This window comes from Oreochromis aureus, linkage group 18, assembly GCF_013358895.1.
Source record: "Oreochromis aureus strain Israel breed Guangdong linkage group 18, ZZ_aureus, whole genome shotgun sequence".
Classification (NCBI taxonomy): Eukaryota; Metazoa; Chordata; class Actinopteri; order Cichliformes; family Cichlidae; genus Oreochromis; species Oreochromis aureus.
Genome location: NC_052959.1, coordinates 33,018,177 through 33,035,641, shown reverse-complemented (window position 1 = coordinate 33,035,641; position 17,465 = coordinate 33,018,177). Strand labels below are relative to the sequence as shown.

Here is a 17,465-nt window from a genome sequence, read left to right as displayed (position 1 = left end):
CTTCTGTCCTTGACCTCTGCATCCCCGATGTCTTTTTCTAAAATTTCAGCTGGTACTTCTGCGGGTCTGGCCAGCGAGCCGGCCGGCATCAGGGCGATCAGCTGATCTCTGGAGTAAACAGTCCGTGCATGTAGGAGATGTGCCGCGGCCCCGTTCCTTGATAAAAGTAATAGTTCCACGGCCACCGGAGAACAAAAACTCTCTCAATCCACATGATTGGGTGAAAGATAATAAACGGATGAAAATACAAGTAGGAAAAAAAGAAAACGTAAGAAAACAGAGCTAAACTAAGAGAAAAAGCAGGAGAGACTGTAACAGGCTGCACGCTGGTTGGTGCATGCGCACATGCCAGACCTGTCAGTGTTGAAAATAGAAGAGCCTGTGCAGACCAACATGTTTCACTTCTAAAATACAGCAGGTGTGGTTTGAAGGATGGAACAAAACCACATCAGAAAGACATCAGAGACTCATCACATCACTCGCTGGATTCACTGGATTATTTTTCTTTCACCATTATTTGGAACAAAGAAAAAAAAACTTGACTGGTTTGTGTCATTGTGGTGCTGCATGGCCCACTTTCTCCTGAGATTCAGGTCACAGACAGATGTTCTGATAGTTTTCTTTAACAGGACTTCAGACAGCATTATTACAAACACTGGCGTTCCACAAGGTTGTGTCCTCAGTCCCATTCGCTACATTCTGTTCACCCACGACTGTGTCACCTCCAACAAAAATAACATCATTTTGAAGTTCGCGGACAACGTGAACAGCTTTAGGTACCTGGGCGTCCACATCAGTGAGGACCTCACCTTGACACTGAACACCACACAGCTGGTCAAGAAAGTATTTCCTACCGTTGGACCTTAGATTCTGAAAATTATCAATACTAGTTTATTAACCGGTCAAGTTCCTAGTGGGTTTAAACATGCAGTCATACATCCCTTACTTAAGAAACCTGGCCTAGATAGTTCTGTTATGTCAAATTTTAGACCTATCTCTAAGTTTCCCTTCCTAAGTAAGATCCTGGAGAAGATTGTACATACGCAGCTGATGGACTACCTGATTGATTCACATTTGCCTGAGGTCTTTCAATCTGGTTTTAAGCCCTTTCACAGTACGGAGACAGCTCTTGTCAAATGAATGAATGGCATTCTTTTTGCGACTGATTGTGGTAAATATGCTGTGCTTGTCTTATTGGACATGACAGCTGCATTTGACACAGTCGATCACAATCTCCTGATTTCCCGCTTAAACCACTGGGTGGGAATTTCAAATTTGGCACTGTCATGGATAAAGTCATACCTTTTTGACAGGAGTTTTTGTGTTAAGCTGGGGTTGGCCGAATCTTCTGTTGACTATTGCAATTCCCTTTTAATTGGGGATGGGTTCGGCACCCTGTCAAGCTTGCAATTAGTGCAAAATGCGGTGGCACGCTTTTTATCTGGTAGAAGGAAATTTGACTGCATCACTCCGGTTCTGGCTTCATTACATTGGCTTCCTATTGTTTTTAGGATTCATTTTAAAGTCCTTTTATTGGTTTTTAAATCTTTAAACGGTCTGGCCCCTGTTTATTTATCCCATTTGTTGAAGCCTCATGTTCCTACTCGCTCGCTCCATTCAGCTGATCAATTGCTGATGTCAGTCCCTAAGTCATGGTGTAAACTCAGAGGAGATCGAGCTTTCTGAATTGTGGCTCCGATGCTTTGGAACAACCTTCCCCTTCATATTAGACAAGCGTCTTCAGTGCAGTTCTTTAAGTCCAGATTGAAAACCTATTTTTATTCCCTGGCTTTTAACTCGGCAGGAAACTGACATCCCTCCAATATTTTTATACTGATTTGCTTTTCTTTGTTTTTGTGTTGTTCTGCACTTTGGTCTGCCTGGTGCATTTTTAAAGTGCTATAGAAATAAACAATGATGATGATGATGATGAAGGCTCAGCAGCGGCTGTATTTCCTGAGGAGGCTGAGGAAATTTGTATGTCGGCCAAGATCCTCAGCAGCTTCTACAGCTGCACTGTGGAGAGCACACTGACCAGCTGCATCACTGCATGGCACAGCAGCGTTACTGCTATGGAGCGCAAACGCCTGCAGAGAGTGATAACAACTGCGGAGAAGGTCATCAGGACTCTGCTGCCGTCTCTGCAGAGCATCTACCATCGCAGAGTCCAGAGGAGAGCTGCCTCCATCCTTAGAGACCCCACACACCCCCAACACAGACTGTTCACACTTCTGCCCTCGAGACGAAGGTTCAGAAGTGTGAAATCCAGAACATCCCGACTCAACAACTCCTTCTTCCCCACTGCCATCAGACTCTTGAACAGCTGACCTATTTTTGAACAGTAATAAAACATTATTTGCACATCAGGTCATCCTGCATATTAAGCTATAGCTCTTATGCACACATCTCTGTTTCACACTACAATTTTTTGTCTCCTTTTCTGTCTTCCTTCATTTATTTGTACTATTTGTATTTTATCTGTTTAATTTCTATTATATACATTAATCGGCATCTGTGGGTGGACAGCAAAGAAAGAATTTCATTGCACAAATGCCTCTTTTTCTTTGGACACATGACAATAAACACTTTGAATCTTGAATCTTTACAATTTGCTGCTATAATTCAAAATTGATGGTGTGATTAATGATGGTGAGCCAGATGGGCCAAACCATGATACTATCAGCAGCATGTTTCATTGTAGTGGTGGTATCATTGATGGGATAAATGGACTGGTGCTTATATAGTGATTTTCTATTTTCATGTGGACTAAAGTAGTGGACTGACCAACAGACTGACATTAACATCAGAGCCGTGCTGCTAGTGTGGCTAAAAGAAAAGAGAAGAAGAGACAGTCATGTTGATATGAACATTAGAGAAACACATCATGGAGCTGAAATATGATCCTGCTTCCTCATTTGGACTCATTCAGCTCAGCTGACACATTCAACAGCAGACAGGTTTTTGTAGCAGTCTGTCTCACTGTGGGAGGATATGGCTACCTCATCTTTGGCTCTGGAACTAAACTGTCTGTAACAGGTAAGAACAAACATTTATTTTCCTTCAGTTGTTTTATTGTAGAAGCTGAAAATGTGTTTAAAGTCAGTTTCTGCTGCTTCAGGCTTTACATGTTAGTTTTTCATCATTAGTAGAGAATTCATCTGCAGCCATTGTTACATAAGAAAAGCTCAATAATCTCTGAAAACATGTTGAAATCTCACTGAACAACTAAAGTTATTCTTTATTTCTGCAAATATTAGTGATGTTACAAATATTTAGGATTTGATCATCTCAGTAATTCTGCACCATCTGCTGGTTTTTAAAGACAAGATTATATTTGATGTTAAAATTAAATTAATATAAATTAACAAATATGGTTTCAGGAAATATTTATTTTATGTTGAGGAACAAATATTTATGTAGCTACTTCAAAAAGTGTTTTCAGGTTAAAAAAAAGAAAAGTATAAAAACAGATACTGGTTAGAAAACTCAAAAATGATATGACATAAATTTAGGATGAATATGACATTGTTAAACTCCGATGTATATTGTGTTGGTATTTCTGAGATTAAGTCGTGTGTGTGGATTTGTACGTGACAAGAAAAAGTTAATAATAATTAAATTTTCCAAAATACTTTTCGATACAAATTTTTATCAAATATACTTTGTCAAATAATTTGTATTTTATGACTAAAAATATCATGAAGTATATCTCATTTTATTGAAAACGTTTCATTCACCATTTCAGTTTTACTGTTTTAAAATGTTTGCTACAGTCTTTTATGTGAATAAAAACATAACTTAAAATAATCACTGCATTACTTTTCCAATTTTTACACAAAAATATTTAAGAATAAATAATTCTGAAAGACAAATATGGTCTTTATGGTAAAATATATCAAAGACAAGAAGAATGGAAATTTTATCTGCTGAATAGAATTTTTGTGAAATGATATTTAATTTTATTAATAATACAAAACAATATGAAAAAAGATGAATTTATTTTGGGACAGAAGAGTATTTCTGTTAGAACTCGTGTCTAAGGACTAATATGGAAAATACATTTTCACTTGTATAAAGACAAATGTATATATTTTAAAATTGTATTAAAGTAAATATCTATGAAACAATAAAAAGCAAACACATGACAAATTAAACTGAAATGAATTTAATTTGACTTTTAAAATCATGCTGAGTGTTCCACATATGAGCCATGATGACATGAGGTGATGACTGTGTTTGATATGAAGCTGAATCCAGTGTATGTAGTGAACTTTTTATTGATGAGTAGTTTAGTGATCAGAGTCCATGTAGTTTCCAGGATCAGACTGAATGCAGTGCAGTGCTGGAAGCTGCTGCTGACTGTGTGAATGTGTGTCTGTGCTGCTTGTTGCTGCTGTCAAACTTCAGATGAGCAGGTAGTGAAGCCCGTGGTGAGCGTGTACCCAGCAGCATCCAGAGCCCACCTGGAGGGGAACAGCTCCCTGCTGTGTGTGGCCTCAGCCATGTTTCCTCCTCTGGTCCAGTTCTCCTGGAAAAGACAGAAGAAGAACGGCGGAGAAGCGGAGGAGCTGCCCCTGCTGAGGGAGAGCAGCTGGAGCTCAGAGAGTCGGGACGCACCATTGCCATCAGGATGGTTGATGGGAGTGATTCTGACACATATAAGTACAGCTGCTGGGTGAAGCACGAGGGGGCACAGTGGAGGCCCAAACACAACAAGGTAATGAAGGCTTGGTGACTGTGTTCAGCAGTGATTCAGCTTCATGTGGAGATGCTGTCAAAGAGAGCAGAGGAGCAGAGGACTGACATTTCTCACTGCAGCTCCAAACATTTGACTCCTTTTCTGTTTCAGAGCTTCCAGCTCCAGCAGCCTCCTGTCCTCCAGAGAGAGAGCCAGCAGACCTGCCAGCTCTGCAGCCAGCTGACTGTAAGATCACCTGCTGCCTCTCTGCATGGACAGCTCCAATGTCCAATGAGGGAGCTGGAACAAGTTTAGGGACTTAAAGTGTCACTAATTGATCAAATCTTCATCCAACAAGCTCTGATAAAGCCACTGTACACTAGCTGCTCAGCACCAAACAGCAGACAGACCATAATATGTCAGAGATCAGTTTGTTAGCTGCTTGTGGAGTTCTTCTGCCCCAAGTGGACACAAACACTACATCAATTCATCCACTTGAAGAAGAAGCTGTGACTGTTTCTATTTGGACTTTTTCTCCTTGATGTGAGAGGAATAACCCGACTGTCTGTCTGTCTCTTTGTGTCTGTCTGTCCTTCAGTGTCCTTCCAGTCTCAGTGCAGGGTGAAGCTGCTCTGCCTGCTGTACACAGTGCTGATAGTGAAGAGTCTGGTGTACTGCTGTGGACTCTCTCTGCTGATGATCCTCACAAACAAGGGAGCGTCCACCAACTGCACACATGCTGACTGACTGTTTTCTGCTCGCCTTTTCTCACCATCAAATCTCATCAATTCATCTCATTCATCACTTTGATCAGTATCACAAATGTTAGTTATGATGTGTTGTGCTTATTTTGGCTTTTTCTTCAATAGTTAGAAGATCATCTGAAATAAATACATCTTTACATGTATTGTTACTCTGAGTTAGAATTCTTTTGTACTTATTGTGACTTTTATTGTAGTAACAAAAATCATCAGGTATATTTTTATCACAAGTTTTCTCTTTGATTTGTTTTTGGTTGATTTTCAAATGTCAAACAGTGTAGTTGTGTTTGTAAGTGTGAATAATAAAGATTTCAAGATGAAGAATTTGATTCTACTTTCATTGTGTGATAAACAACAACCCGTGTGAGTGAAGCACAAACTGACTGTATCCAAACTTGCTCTCCTGCAGCAGACGGGCTGTGTGGGTTTCTGCTCTGCAGCCTCCACACCGTTAGCTGTGGCTTTTCACTTTAATAACACAATGACAGTTACAAGCATGAACTCTGCTTCAAGAATGATTCCAGGAAGGATCTGTGTTCTTCACCTGTGAGAGAAACAGCTCAAATCCTCAACTCAGAGCTGACAAATGAACTTTAATGGAATCAAAGGAGAGACCATGAAGCCCCTGCAGTCTGCTCAGCTCCCATTTTATTACCTGAGCTGAGTTTTTCATTCTGGATATCACACACGTAAGAACAGATCAAGTCTGAACAGCAAATGTTGGAGAATCATTTTGAAGTGTTGCTAAATGTCATTATTATTCCAAAACTACTGAATGATTCAGAAAATCGTTTCCAAAAAGCAGAAATATGCAAACAAAGTAGAAACAAGGCAACATGAGTCATTCAGATGCAGATAACATATTCTCCTTATTTTGAAGAACACAGTCATGAAATCTTTCTGTGTCATTCATTGAGTTGAAGTGCCTAATAGAAGAGGAAAAGCAGAAATAATCAATGATAGCTGAGACATTGAGAACATGGCTGTATGCCTGCTATCATAACAGGAAACAAAGCACACAAACAGCAAACACACAATAATGTGGTCGCAGCTTGTTGTGTGTTGTTAGGTGTCATTTTTGACATTTAATGAAGTCACAAAAATGTGTGCGACTCATTAAAGGAGTCTGTACGTGTCAGTCAGTGCTCTGTATTCATGTGTTCACCTCATTAAACTCACTGAGACACTTTTCTCCTCCAAACTTCCAGCACAGCTTCATATTTCACTGACTGATTCTTTGATTACATCCATTAAGGCTCACACAGTGAAATTAGTGCAAACTTACAAATGTGTTGGAACAATTTTGGCCTCCAAACTGAACTTTGAGACAAACAGTGAAGCTGTGAGCAAAAAGAGGCTCCAGTGTGTGTCATGGTGGAGGAAACTGTTGTATTCCCACATTCAAAACATGCTGATCTTATTGGATTTTTCCCTCAAAGTCTTTTTCCTCCTTTTTCTCTTCATCCAAATGTTCTAGCAGGCTGACTGTGAGTCCCTGTTTAACCTGTACAGCAGAAAGTAACAGCAGTCAGCGGCCTCCACTTGACTTCATGACTTCAACCCTCGCACAGTCACTTTCACTTTCTTCCTTCTGTCTTTTAGTCCTAAAATGTAGAACAACACCAGATCAAAATATTTGTGTCCTTCACTCACATCTTCAAATGATACCTTCTATATCAGAGATGATACAAAGGCAACATTTGTCTTATTTCTCTTTCATGAATCAAAAAGTACTTTTGTACTGTTGTGTAAATGTGTATGTAAAGGTGGATGACTGCCTACTGCAAATGAAATCTAACCATGGGTACAAATAAATGAAGCTGAAGCTGACGTAAAACACAGCCCTGTTTTTATTACTGTTTATAGATATTATCATTGATGATCATCATTTTGAATGATTCTTAAAAAGGGTTTAATGAATCCTTCAGTCTGAAACCAACTTGGAACAAAACACATTAGAAGATGTGGGAAAGAACCACAGAGTGCACATATTTTAAACACACAACCGAACCACACGTGTTTGTTTTAGAATAAGAATTCACTGAAAATATTGTTAAATGTGATTTTATGTTTTTTAAGTCCTTTTTTTTTTTTTTTTTGTTACAATTTATGAACTTTTAAATATTTCTTTCCAGCATATTAATTTGTATTTACATTTATTTATATTTTACTTACGTTCCGTTTGCATATTCAGTGTTTTCATCACAGCTGTTAAACAACAGATAACAGTGTGTGTTACTAAATTCACAGCAACCTGAATGTGTTTGTGGGAACATGAATGTGTTTGAGTGTTTCTGCATCATGTGACCCAGATTTTTGGATCTGCTGTCAGATTGAAATGAAGACGATGAAACCACACAGCAGCTTCAGCTGAGCTGTCAATCAGCAGCAGCAGTCTTATCTGTGGGCCGCAGGGGCTGATGGGAGCTTTGAGGACCTGTTAGAAACCACGTGGCCCTCGTCTGATCTCACAGCTCGTCCTTGTTTGGCCTCAGCTGCATCAGAGCGCCACTTCTCCCCAGGTTCACCAGAGGAAACACCACTGCACAAAATGCTTTTCCTCCCAGCTGCTGCTCTGTGCTGTCTGTGTTCAGGTGAGTGTTTCCAGCCAATCAGGAGCCAACAAAGTCAACCTGTAACAAACACTGTCACACTAACCTTCATCTATCTGTCTGTGTGTCTACAGCACTGGTTACCATGGCAGCCGATCAGCTGCGTCAGGAGGGTTTAACATTGACCAGGAGAGTTGGAGAAAATGTCTGCTTCAGCTGCAGCGTGATTGATCAGTGTTCCTCTGACTGGGTACACTGGTACCAAAAGAAAAAAACCTTCAGAAAGATTCTTGAACTTAACAAAAAAACTAAGAAATTGGCTTTAAATACAAATCATCCTCAGAAAAATGATTTCTCACCTGAAAATAATCAGAAAGGCTGTGAGTTGAAGATAGAGAAAGTCAAACACGATCATTCAGCCACCTACTACTGCTCCTGTTATAAGTCTGCTCCCCACAGTGAGAAATGATCCCTGCAGCCTGAACAAAAACCAACAGATGAACAGATGTCAAACAGTGTTTGTGACAGGAAGAGAGCAGTAAACCACAGCCCAGGTTCACAGATTTCACCTCCATCTCAGAGTCACAAACATACTGAGCTCAGGGAGATTTTTATTTACTGCTGTCAGAAATTCAATTCTATTTATTTCTGTTTTGAACAGATTTTTCATCCTGTTTTAAGACAGAAACAAGAGGAACAGATGACATCAAACTTCCACAAAAACATTTATTCAAAGTGAAAGAAAAACAGATTGTGTCAAACTGAATCAAAGTCCATCCCTCATTCACAGTGTTAATGTTCTCTTCATGAAAACTCTTCCAGCAGCACTTGTTGTTTAACACCTTTCAGTACATTTAACCAGACACTTTCACTTTAGGACATTTTAAAGACAAATCTTGGACTGATGTCAGGTCAGGATTTTGTCCTTCTAGCAGCGGCTCATTAGGACGCTGATTTTGTTGGACAGATTTCCATCAGTTTCCTGTGGATGTTTATAGAGGATGAATCAGTGATGGTGCCTCATCTTTCTATCACCTGTTTTTTTCTCTATGATAGAAATAAACAGATTTTGTATAAATGTGTTTGTACACAGTTTGTGTTTTCTGACCAATCACATTTGAGCAGCTTTGGCTGCATGCAGGTAAACAGTCAGTGAGAAGAGCAAAAGAGTCCATCTGCTGAAAATACATCGCACCATCAGACATAATCCAGACATCACTTTTTATTCACTTTATCAAAAATTTATCTGGTTTCATTAACAATGAGCAGTGGCAGGAAATTGAATCTTGGGCCAGATATCTGCTGGATAAACCGGAATCCCAGAAAAATTGAGCATTGTATCCAGACACTAATGCCGGGCTCACACTGTGCGATTTTTGGCCCATTTTGAGCCGATTTTTGAGTCGTGCGACCGTTTTGTCGATCGGCCCGAGTTTGGCCTTCATCGTGCGTCGTGCATCGTGTAGACTACGTGGGGTAACGAGAAGCGATTAACACCTCACGAGCAGCTCCCGATCATCAATCGCTTGGTCGGGAGGATTTCAAACCATTCTACTTTTAAATACTCTAGGAACAACAAGTAGGCCTGCAGTGTGAGAGCGAAGTGCTCTAATAGGGTGATATGGTACTACAAGGTCATTAAGATAAGATGGGGCCTGATTATTTAAGACCTTGTATGTGAGGAGCAGGATTTTGAATTCAATTCTGGATTTAACAGGAAGCCAATGAAGGGAAGCCAAAACAGGAGAAATCTGCTCTCTCTTTCTAGTCCCTGTCAGGACTCTTGCTGCAGCATTTTGGATTAGCTGAAGACTTTTCAGAGAGTTTTTAGGACATCCTGATAATAATGAATTACAGTAGTCCAGCCTGGAAGTAATAAATGTATGAACTAGTTTTTCAGCATCACTCTGAGACAGGATATTTCTAATTTTAGAGATGTTGCGCAAATGGAAGAAAGCAGTCTTACATATTTGTTTAATATGTGCGTTGAAGGACATGTCCTGGTCAAAAATGACTCCAAGGTTCCTCACAGTGTTACTGGAGGCCAAGGTAATGCCATCCAGAGTAAGAATCTGGTTAGATACCATATTTCTAAGACTTTCAGGGCCGAGTACAATAACCTCAGTTTGATCTGAATTAAGAAGCAGAAAGTTAGCGGCCATCCAGGTCTTTATGTCTTTAAGACATTCCTGCAGTTTAACTAATTGGTGTGTGTTAACTGGCTTCGTGGATAGACAGAGCTGGGTGTCATCTGCATATAGGGTTGCCAACCGTCCCTTAAAAAACGGAATCGTCCCGTATTTAGAAACAAAAGTACATGTCCTGTATTGAGCTAATAAGGGACGCACTTTGTCCCGTAATACAGTGAGAATCAAAAGTAGTCTATAAATGTTAATGGAATTAACGCTTTGTTTGAAAACATAATTCCCAGCCCCTCTCCTGCTTTGTGACCAATGAGCTGACAGCACACTTATGACAATTCGAGTATGACAATTCAGATTACCGCTTATCTCATTGGTCGAGGAAAGGTCGCTTACGGAGAAAATACCGGAAGAAAACAGATGACCACAACAAGAAGCATGGCCAACAGGGAAACAAACGCCGACACTGCGGTGCAAGTTTTTTCCCCTCAGAGAAAGGAAAAAAGGCTGCAAAAGTACTGGGAGGAATGGGAAAAGGAAAACACCTGGCTGGAAAAGTGCACGATAACACCTATAAAGCGCACTGCACTGTGTGCGGCGCACTTTTTCCATAGGCATGCTTCTAATGGTGGGCACCTTAACCAGAGAGTTTTTTTAAACCCTCTGGTTAAGGTTAATATGGGCATGTGCAGTGAATATCAGCGCTATGTGGCCAGAAGTGTGATAATCTAATTTATTTTGTGTAATAAACAACTGCAAGGATAGATGATTACAACAAATAGATGACTAATACATAAAAGTAATACATAGATAAATAATGATGATGAGTTATGATGCGTAATCATGGGAACAAGCAGGTTTACAAACGGCAGCAGCTGATTAGCATTAGAAAAGCTGAAATAATAGCTCAACTGAAGCCAATTGTACTAAATGTGCAATGTTACAAGAATGTTTTTCTTTCTATTGTTTTCTATTAATTTATATAATTTTTAGTTCAGCAGGACAGAGTTCTTTTAAAGAAAGATTTACTTATATTCTCAAATGTTAAGCATGGCAGGCTTGTGTTTAAGACAGAGACCTGTTTTATTGTGTTAATGTTGTCATTTTGAGCTAAAAATAAATGGCTAAATGATCATTTGTTTCCCATGTGTTCATATCACAAAGAATATGCATCTACTTAAATCAAATTCAAGTCAAATGGTTAAAAAAAATAATTTCACACAAAAAAAAGAGCTACAAAATTCACCACACTGGGAAGGGTGAAGACAACTGGGTTGCCCGGCCCTGGCCACGAGGTGTCCCTTATTTATTTTTCAGGGAGTTGGCAACCCTACTTATACGTCACACATAGTTACACATAGTTTCGATCAAAACAACTCTGGAGTCCACTCTGCTTAGTTTCACTTTCTGTCTGCCCCGTTTCCTGTTCTCTGCAGCGTGCAGTTTCCTGTCAGTACTTTTGACACACATTCTACTCACAATGGCGTTCTCCTACTCTGGCCTCTATAAAACAATATAAACGGAAAATAAGCACTAAGAATATATTGATTTCGTAACAAGACCAATCTCAAAAATAACGTTAATTGCCAAGATTTTAGAAAAGGTTGTGGGTAAACTCACAGCTGTTCTAGACAAACACGATATCCTTGACAAATTTCAGTCTGGCTTTCGTAGAGCTTATTCTACTGAAACAGCTCTTCTTAGAGTCTCCAGTGACATTTTGATGCAAAACGATGCAGGAAAATGTTCTGTTCTCCTGATGTTGGACCTCACGTCTGCCTTTACACCGTAGACCATTGGCCGGCAACCCTGGGCACGCGTGCCACAGTTGGCACACAAAGGGTTAACTGATGGCACGACCATACTGCGCTTTTGTTGATTTTTCGTTTTGTGGGCCGATTGGGGGGGTTTTTTGTTTGTTTTTTTGTAACGTATAAACAATGAAAGGTGGTGGATTGGCCAGATGCTGGCTGATGTGTAAAAATAACTCAGTTGTTTGGTGGAGGCCAGCAGGTGGATGAGGGAAAGGGGAGGCAAGAGGAACGACTCGAGGGGGGCGATGGTCTGTAGTGATGTGTCGTTCGCGTACAAAACGGCTCTTAGAGCTGGCTCTTTGAAGTGAACGACGCGAGCCGGCTCCTTTCTCCCACCCTCTCTCTTGCACTTTTTTCTGCTTCATTCTGCACGTGAGCCTTGTGCTTTGCGCTGGGCAGTGGGGGGAGGGGGGGGTAGTTACACTCGCAGTAGCGCAGGAACAGAGCGGGAGGGAGAGAGAGAGAAAGAGAGCCAGGGACAACAACGTCACATTAGAAAGGTATAGTAATCATCCACAACTATTTTCAGTTGCAGATGATAAAGGATTCAGAAAGTTTATTCATGCAGGCCCATATGACAGAGAATATGCATCTTCTTTTAGTTTTGTGTTGTTTCACTTTAAATTTTTTTAAAAGGAAAAAGCTGAAAATTTAAATAGTTAAAAGTTGAAATGCGAATAGTTGTGCAACAGAAGTGCTCCAGCGGTCATGGCCAATTAGGGGCTCTGTTGGCTCTTAGGTGACGGTTTCCTCGTGGCTGCGTGCAGCAGGGCTAGGGGAGGGTCTGTGCTGACGGACGTGGGTTACTGACCTGGTAGCCTGGCTGCCCCTGGGTGGGTCCGGGATGGGCGTGAGGTTCTGGGGGCACTCCGTCTCTGGGCTGGGGCCCTGGCCAAGCCTCAGGGGCTTGGGTCCTGGTTGGTGTGTTGCCGGGGTTGTGGGCGGGTGGGTGTATGGGGGCCCAGTCCTGGCGCAGGGTGCTGCCTGTGCATCGAACCACCTGGGGGGGCTCTTCAACTGGTGGGGGAGGTTGTCACATCCTGCAGGAGATTTCCTCTCTTCAGGAACTCTCTCTGCAGGAGGGGAGATACAGGAGAGGTGGAGGAAGATCTCAGCCTGGGCGTCTATTGTCTTGTGTAGTCTGGAAGATGAGTGGATGATGGGGTGGGTGCAGTTTTCTCTGTGGTGGGGTCAGGTGGACTGTCCCGGGCTCTGTGGGGCCGGGCGGCGTTGCTGCACTGGGCCCCGGTCCGGATGGGCCTGGGCCCCCTTTCCTGGCGGGTTGCAGAGTATGGGGTGCCTACTGGGGTCAGCGGGGAGCTGGCCCCAGGAGGGGTCACTGCCCCTCCCTTCCTTCCCTCCCCATCTCCAGCTGCCTCCCTCTTCCCGCTCCACCACAATCACCCACACATGTAGGGCCTTGGGGTAGGGGTGTGTCACCAGGGTGCAGAGGAGACATCCCCCTCTGTCCCCTTCTGGCTGCCTCTGCCTCAATTTTATCCCACACCTTAGACATTCACATTACTCACACTCTCATTACACATACATATAGGATCTTGGGGGTGGGCACGCTACACGGATTCCAAATTACCATCAGGGTGTACACCTCACCCCTGGCGTCGTTGCCCACCTCTCAATTTTAAATACACGTAGACATTGAGGGCTAGCAGGAGGGGCTATACGCTTACCTGCTGCTCTGGCAGGTAGCTCCATGCCCTCCTGGGTTTTAAATGCACCTTAGAACACACATACATCAACACTACATATGAGCGGGTGGAGGGAGGTTTGGAGTCTTCCTACATCCCCGTTCTCTGCGGCCTGCTGGAGCGGGGGGGCTAGGAGGAGGAGTTGGCCGTCCAACTGGGGTCTGCTGCTGCGGAGTCGGGGCAGTCTGCTTCTCCCCACCGCAGGGAAAAGGGTAACACCACCTGGGTCTGGGCGCAGTTTCCCCATCCAGGGGCAAGGGTACCTAGACCCGGGGCTTAGAGTACGCTTGGGGAGTGTGATTGTATGTACAGTGTCTCTCTATGTCTGTCTCCACGTTGGGTGAGTGTTGAGTAATTGTATATGAGAGCATGAGGGTGGGAATAGATGTTTGTATCTGTGTGTGCCTGTTTGTCTGTGTCTATATGTCAGGTTGGGTATCAGACGCCACCTCTCTGGGGACATCTCAGGCCCTCCAAGGTTTGGAGGCCCATCTCCCCCCACCACTTCCCCTGCCGGTGGCAGACGCCCTCAGACATCGGTGCGTTGGTGGTTCTTTGTGTCCGGGGTGGGCGCCCAGGTACCCACCGCCCACCTCCTGGCGGCTGCTTATCGGGCATGGAGCCTGGGGCTCGCTCGGGCCACTGGGGATGGGGTGCCCTTGGCCTCTCGGCCCGGGCTCGGTCACTCAGGCACAGCTGGCTGCCGGCGGAGCTCACGGGCACGTCACTGCAACCCCCTGGCTTCTGCTCATGGCTGCTGAGTGACCCCTCATCTGGGACTCTCCTCAGCTCTTTCTGGTATAGTGGCGCGGCTGCCCTCTGTTGGTCTTCCTTGGTCTCTTGTGTTCTGGGGGCCTCTGGATGTCTGGAGTTTTGATCTCCTCCATACCTGCTTCATGCCCTGGAGGACGGGGCAGTGGCCCCCACACCCTCTAGCAGATCATTACATGAAGGAACCTTTTAAAAAAACAAGCGTTCATGCTCACAGGTGCACACACGGGTGGTCACACACACAAACTACACCCTTTTTGGCTCCTACCTCAAAGCACACTGTGCGCTGTCGATCTCACGTGCTGCACAATAATGTTTAATATTTAGTATTTACTGTCATATTCCCATATATCATTGTGATCTTGTTTATTACTCTCGTTTTCTTCTGCTTGCTTTCTTCTTTCTTTCTCAACAGGTGATCCAGGTGATCGATATATGTATTTTTTGTCTGCTTATTCTGTTGGTTTTGTTTTTGCCCTTTTTCCCGTCCTCTCTTCTCAGGTTTTTTTTTTTTTTTTTTTTTTTTTTTCTTTCCTCTTTCTTTCTCCCTTTCTTTCCACCAGTCAAGTCTGTCCCGTATTCAGCAAGTGAAAATAAAATAAACAATAAAGCTGAATCAAATGGACCATTACGGCAAGGCTGGGATGGTCCATTTGGTAAAAATAAATCCGTTGGGCATCTTTCTTCGCCTTTAGACAATAATTCTGATGGCAAAAGAACCAAACGGGACAGGTTAAAAAAAAAAAAAAAAAAAAAAAAAACAAAAACAAAAAAAAAAAAACAGAAGTGCTCCAGGATGCTAGGCGCAGCTTTCGTTACCTAGTGGCTACACAAGCCAGCAAGTACCAACGACCGGATTTGGTGTGTGGTTGTAACAGGTAAATGAACATAAGTTTTTTAAATTATTTGAATATATATGAGTGCTTGTGTATAAATACACAAACAATACACATATGCTTTCGATTGTGCAATTTAAGTGATCTAGGTAGCTCTGTTTTGGAAGTTCAGTTAATGCTAGAAATGTGTTTTGGAATTTGTAAGTGCTTTTTGGAGTTTGTACGTGCTTTGTCTCTAGGGGTCACCGCATATATTTATATATAAACATATATAAATAAAACCACTTTTTTACATTACTAATTCCTTTTGTGCACAATTTTATATTATTGTTAATAATAAATTAATTAAAGCAACAAAACGACCTGAAGAGCCGGTTGGGAGCCAAAAGAGCCGGCTCTTTTTAGTGGGCTGAGCCGAAAGAGCCGGTTCTCTAAAAAGAGCCGGAAATCCCATCACTACTGGTCTGAGTGTCAGGTGAACTGAACTTCAGGTGAGAAGTTATGACCTGCAGTCTATCTGGGTCAGATATAAACCAAGTTTAGGTGTAGTTTATTTTTGTTGTGCTGACTTTTTACAGTCAGTTACAATAATTTGTACTGGGTACTAGCTAGCATGACAGAGTTTCTTTACAGCTGGGTGGGTGCTATGATGTTACTGATAATGAACTTTATTTTGTTCATAATCGTCCCGCATTCAGAGAAAATATTATACGTTTCGTATTGAGCTGAGAAGGAACACAGTTTGTCCCGTACTTCAGCTAGAATGAAAAAAGACACAAAACTGGAGTTTTTCCGCGTCTTTACGCTGTCAGCTGTCTCTTCTTCTCTCATTCTCTCCCCTTCCCTCTCCTGTTGCTAATACGATCAAGAAACTGATCAATGATCAGCTGAGAGGCTTTTCTGACGCCCTGGGCACGACACGCAGTGAATTAATCTGAGAAGGTGCATTTAAAAATAAATGGCCGGGCCAGCGGTGCACATCGCAAATTAGCTCACATAGACACATTAGTTGTGCCGCTTCTTAATGACGGTATCTTAGCTAACAACCCCAACTACCAGATTCAACTTGTAATTGGCTAAAAATAACCTCTACCGGTGAGAGGGACGTTGCTAGCTGGCAGTTTTTTCAAACGATGTTGACATTTCCACATTCCAACACTTCAAATACTTCAGGAGCTTTCCGCTCAGCGCAGCATCAGCACAAGATGCTGACACATCTATACAGATACATCGGTAGACTCAAGACAGAATTCATGATGCATTTTTGGGACTTTCAGGTGTATGGACCAATGTTTTCTTTTCTTATCAAACCAAAAAGCTTTGATAAGCAGCTGGATTTGTCTCGCATTAACTGGCTGGACACAGAGGACATCAAAATGCAGCTGATTGAACTGAAAAACTCAACTCTGTGAGGGTCAAAGTTTGCAGAACTACGAATGCAGCTGGAATCCACAGCTGTATGTGTTAATGGAGCTTGCATTTTCACCTGCTGGACATCACTACTGACAAGATTAATTGTCTTCACAACATTGCAGAGGCCTTATTGACAGTATTTGGGTCTACATATCTGTGTGAGCAGATTTTATCTCACATGAGTGTCCTCAGGTAGCAGTCTGAATGCTGGACACTCGGAGACCTGTGTCTCTGAGTGGGAGACCAGAGATCACATTAACATGTGTATCTCTGTATTAACAAACATGCCGTATTGGGCCAGTTTATTTTTCTTATCATTGTTGTGAGGAGACCATAAATAGCATTTGTATTTTCTGTTGTACAGTTCATTTGCTGTTATGGATAAAAAGTCTTTTTTTGTTTCAAATATAGCTGATAACTATTTGCTGATAGCTGCCAACATCTGCGAACAAATATAGTTCTGTGAAGTTGTTGTATATAGAGTGCAACTGTTAAGTCTTTTTCCTCCTTTTTCTCTTCATCCAAATGTTCTAGCAGGCTGACTGTGAGTCCCTGTTTAACCTGTACAGCAGAAAGTAACAGCAGTCAGCGGCCTCCACTTGACTTCATGACTTCAACCCCTCGCACAGTCACTTTCACTTTCTTCCTTCTGTCTTTTAGTCCGAAAATGTAGAACAACACCAGATCAAAATATTTGTGTCCTTCACTCACATCTTCAAATGATACCTTCTATATCAGAGATGATACAAAGGCAACATTTGTCTTATTTCTCTTTCATGAATCAAAAAGTCCT

The 17,465-nt window shown here is 42.2% G+C and overlaps 1 pseudogene; it reads left to right on the top strand.

Moving 5' to 3' along the window:
* Positions 1-2,725: 2,725 nt before the first annotated feature.
* On the top strand, positions 2,726-5,763 carry LOC120434337 (annotated as a pseudogene).
* The last annotated feature ends 11,702 nt before the right edge of the window (positions 5,764-17,465 follow it).